This window comes from Eubalaena glacialis, chromosome 5 (genome assembly GCF_028564815.1).
Source record: "Eubalaena glacialis isolate mEubGla1 chromosome 5, mEubGla1.1.hap2.+ XY, whole genome shotgun sequence".
NCBI lineage: Eukaryota > Metazoa > Chordata > Mammalia > Artiodactyla > Balaenidae > Eubalaena > Eubalaena glacialis.
Genome location: NC_083720.1, coordinates 125,100,436 through 125,105,498, shown reverse-complemented (window position 1 = coordinate 125,105,498; position 5,063 = coordinate 125,100,436).

Sequence of the window (5,063 nt, the reverse complement as noted above, 5' to 3'; positions counted from 1 at the left end):
TGTATCAATTTACATTCCCACCAACAGTGCAAGAGGGTTCACTTTTCTCCACACCCTCTCCGGCATTTGTTGTTTGTAGATTTTCTGATGATGCCCATTCTAACTGGTGTGAGGTGATACCTCATTGTAGTTTTGATTTGCATTTCTCTAATAGTTAGTGATGTTGAGCAGCTTTTCATGTGCTTCTTGGCCATCTGTATGTCTTCTTTGGAGAAATGTCTATTTAGGTCTTCTGCCCATTTTTGGATTGGCTTGTTTGTTTTTTTAATATTGAGCTGCATGAGCTGTTTATATATTTTGGATATAAATCCTTCATCCGTTGATTCGTTTGCAAATATTTTCTCCCATTCAGAGGGTTGTCTTTTCGTCTTGTTTGTAGTTTCCTTTGCTGTGCAAAAGCTTTTAAGTTTCATTAGGTCCCATTTGTTTATTTTTGTTTTTATTACCATTACTCTAGGAGGTGGATCAAAAAAGATCTTGCTGTGATTTATGTCAAAGAGTGTTCTTCCTATGTTTTCCTCTAAGAGTTTTATAGTGTCCGGTCTTACATTTAGGTCTCTAATCCATTTTGAGTTTATTTTTGTGTATGGTGTTAGGGAGTGTTCTAATTTCATTCTTTTACATGTAGCTGTCCAGTTTTCCCAGCACCACTTATTGAAGAGACTGTCTTTTCTCCATTGTATATTCTTGCCTCCTTTGTCATAGATTAGCTGACCATAGGTGCGTGGGTTTATCTCTGGACTTTCTATCCTGTTCCATTGATCTACGTTTCTGTTTTTGTGCCAGTACCATATTGTCTTGATTACTGTAGCTTTGTAGTATAGTCTGAAGTCGGGGAGTCTGATTCCTCCAGCTCCATTTTTTTCCTTCAAGACTGCTTTGTCTATTTGGGGTCTTTTGTGTCTCCATACAAATTTTAAGATTTTTTTGTTCTAGTTCTGTAAAAAATGCCGTTGGTAATTTGATAGGGATTGCATTGAATCTGTAGATTGCTTTGGGTAGTATAGTCATTTTCACAGTATTGATTCTTCCAATCCAAGAACACGGTATATCTCTCCATCTGTTTGTATCATCTTTAATTTCTTTCATCAGTGTCTTATAGTTTCCTGCATACAGGTCTTTTGTCTCCCTAGGTAGGTTTATTCCTAGGTATTTTATTCTTTTGTTGCAATGATAAATGGGAGTGTTTCCTTAATTTCTCTTTCAGATTTTTCATCATTAGTGTATAGGAATGCAAGAGATTTCTGTGCATTAATTTTGTATCCCGCAACTTTACCAAATTCATTGATTAGCTCTAGTAGTTTTCTGGTGGCATCTTTAGGATTATCTATGTATAGTAGCATGTCATCTGCACACAGTGACAGTTTTACTTCTTCTTTTCCAATTTGTATTCCTTTTATTTCTTTTTCTTCTCTGATTGCCATGGCTAGGACTTCCAAAACAATGTTGAATAATAGTGGTGAGAGTGGACATCCTTGTCTTGTTCCTGATCTTAGAGGAAATGCTTTCAGTTTTTCACCATTGAGAATGATGTTTGCTGTGGGTTTGTCATATATGGCCTTTATTATGTTGAGGTAGGTCCCTCTATGCCCACTTTCTGGAGAGTTTTTATCATAAATAGGTGTTGAATTTTGTCAAAAGCTTTTTCTGCATCTACTGAGATGATCATATGGTTTTTCTTCTTCAATTTGTTAATATGGTGTATCACATTGATTGATTTGTGTATATTGAAGAATCCTTGCATCCCTGGAATAAATCCCACTTGATCATAGTGTATGATCCATTTAATGTGTTGTTGGATTCTGTTTGCTAGTATTTTGTTGAGGATTTCCCCCCCATATTCATGAGTGATATTGGTCTGTAATTTTCTTTTTTTGTATTATCTTTGTCTGGTTTTGGTATCAGGGTGATGGTGGCCTCCTAGAATGAGTTTGGGAGTGTTCCTTCCTCTGCAATTTTTTGGAAGAGTTTGAGAAGGATGGGTGTTAGCTCTTCTCTAAATGTTTGATAGAATTCACCTGTGAAGCCATCTGGTCCTGGACTTTTGTTTGTTGGAAGATTTTTAATCACAGTTTCAATTTCATTACTTGTGATTGGTCTATTCATACTTTGTATTTCTTCCTGGTTCAGTCTTGGAAGGTTATACCGTTCTAAGAATCTGTCCATTTCTTCCAGGTTGTCCATTTTATTGGCATAGGGTTGCTTGTAGTAGTCTCTTAGGATGCTTTGTATTTCTGTGGTGTCTGTTGTAACTTCTCCTTTTTCATTTCTAATTTTATTGATTTGAGTCCTCTCCCTCTTGATGAGTCTGGCTAATGGTTTATCAATTTTGTTTATCTTCTCAAAGAACCAGCTTTTAGTTTTATTGATCTTTGCTATTGTTTTCTTTGTTTCTATTTATTTCTGCTCTGATCTTTATGATTTCTTTCCTTCTGCTAACTTTAGGTTTTGTTTATTCTTCTTTCTCTAGTTCCTTTAGGTGTAAGGTTAGATTGTTTATTTGACATATTTGTTGTTTCTTGAGGTAGGATTGTAGTGCTATAAACTTCCCCCTTAGAACTGCTTTTGCTGCATCCCATAGGTTTTGGATAGTCGTGTTTTCATTGTCATTTGTCTCTAGGTATTTTTTGGTTTCCTCTTTGATTTCTTCAGTGATCTCTTGATTATTTAGTAATGTATTTTCTAGCCTCCATGTGTTTGTGTTTTTTACGCTTTTTTCCCTGTAATTGATTTCTAATCTCATAGCGTTGTGGTCAGAAAAGATGCTTGATATGATTTCAATTTTCTTAAATTTACTGAGGCTTGATTTGTGACCCAAGATGTGATCTATCCTGGAGAATGTTCTGTGTGCACTTGAGAAGAAAGTGTAATCTGCTGGTTTTGGATGGAATGTCCTATAAATATCAATTAAATCTATCTGGTCTATTGTGTCATTTAAAGCTTGTGTTTCCTTATTTATTTTCATTTTGGATGATCTGTCCATTGGTGTAAGTGAGGTGTTAAAGTCCCCCACTATTATTGTGTTACTGTCTATTTCCTCTTTTATAGCTGTTAGCAGTTGCCTTATGTATTGAGGTGCTCCTATGTTGGATGCATATGTTTATAATTGTTATATCTTCTTCTTGGATTGATCCCTTGATCACTATGTAGTGTCCTTCCTTGTCTCTTGTAACATTCTTTATTTTAAAGTCTATTTTATCTGATATGAGTATTGCTACTCCAGCTTTCTTTTGATTTCCATTTGCATGGAATATCTTTTTCCATCCCCTCACTTTCAGTCTGTATGTGTCCCTAGGTCTGAAGTGGGTCTCTTGTAGACAGCATATATATGGGTCTTGTTTCTTTGTCTATTCAGCCAGTCTGTGTCTTTTGGTTGGGGCATTTAATCCATTTACATTCAAGGTTATTATTGATACGTATGTCCTATTACCATTTTCTTAATTGTTTTGGGTTTGTTTTGTGGGTCTTTTTCTTTTCTTATGTTTCCCGCTTAGAGAAGTTTCTTTAGCATTTGTTGTAAAGCTGGTTTGGTGGTGCTGAATTCTCTTAGCTTTTGCTTGTCTGAAAAGCTTTTGACTTCTCCATCGAATGAGATCCTTGCTGGGTAGAGTAATCTTGGTTGTAGGTTTATCTCTTGCATCACTTTAAATATATCCTGCCAGTCCCTTCTGGCCTGCAGAGTTTCCGCTGCAAAATCAACCGATAACCTTATGGGTATTCCTTTGTATGTTATTTTTTGTTTTTCCCTTCCTGATTTTAATATTTTTTCTTTGAATTTAATTTTTGTTAGTTTGATTAATATGTGTCTTGGTGTGTTTTTCCTAGGGTTTATCCTGTATGGGACTCTATGTGCTTCCTGGACTTGGGTGACTATTTCCTTTCCCATTTTAGGGAAGTTTTCAACTATAATCTCTTCAAATATTTTCTCAGACCCTTTCTTTTTCTCTTCTTCTTCTGGGACCCCTATAATTCGAATGTTGGTGCATTTAGTGTTGTCCCAGAGGTCTCTGAGATTGTCTTCAATTCTTTTCACTTTATTCTGCTCCTCCACAGTTATTTCCACCATTTTGTCTTCCAGCTCACTTATTTGTTCTTCTGCCTCAGTTATTCTGCTATTGATTCCTTCTAGTGTATTTTTTATTTCATTTATTGTGTTGTTCATCTGTTTCTTCTTTTGTTCTTCTAGATCTTTGTTAAACATTTCTTGTATTTTCTCAATCCATGCCTCCACTTTATTTCCGAGATTCTGGATTATCTTTACTATCGTTACTCTGAATTCTTTTTCAGGAGATTGCCTATTTCCTCTTCATTTATTTGGTCTTGTAGGTTTTTACCTTGCTCCTTCATCTGTGACATATTTTTTTGCCGTCTCATTTTTTTTTTTTTTAATGAGTGGGATTGTGTTCCTGTCTTACCAGTTGTTTGGCCTGAGGCTTCCAACACTGGGGTTTGTAGGCTATTGGGTAGAGCTGGGTTTTGGTGCTGAGATGAGGAACTCTGTGAGACCTCACTCCGATGAATATTCCCTGGGGTCTGAGGTTCTCTGTTAATCCAGTGGTTTGGACTCAGAGCTCCCACCGCAGGAGCTTCGGCCCGACCCTGGGTTCGTGAACCAAGGTCCTGCAAGCCGCCGATTCACTTTGGGGTCCCCCCCCTCCTTGGGCTTCAGAGTCTCCCACCAGCGGCCATCAGGCGCCCTAGTTGTGGGGAGATGCTAACTCCATGTCTTTCCACACAGCCATCTTGACTCCGCCTCTCATCAGGAACTTTTTGAGTCCCAAAATCCCAGTGGTCGCCACGAGGTGGCAGTGTTATATTTCATTCAAAGCCTCCAATTTGCATGTATTGTGGTGTCAGAAACTTGTAAAATTATGTATGAATGTGTGAGAATCGTAGGGTCTCAGCAGCATCCTTGGGCCACTACCCATTGCATATTTTTCATAGCTTGCCAAATATTCCTGTAAGGTGTTGTGTCTCCTTTTTATTGACAGAGTCCTGGAGGGGGAGTAATTTATTGTTTACCATTTATAAAACACCTCTGGTGGTCCAAAGTTATTTTTAGA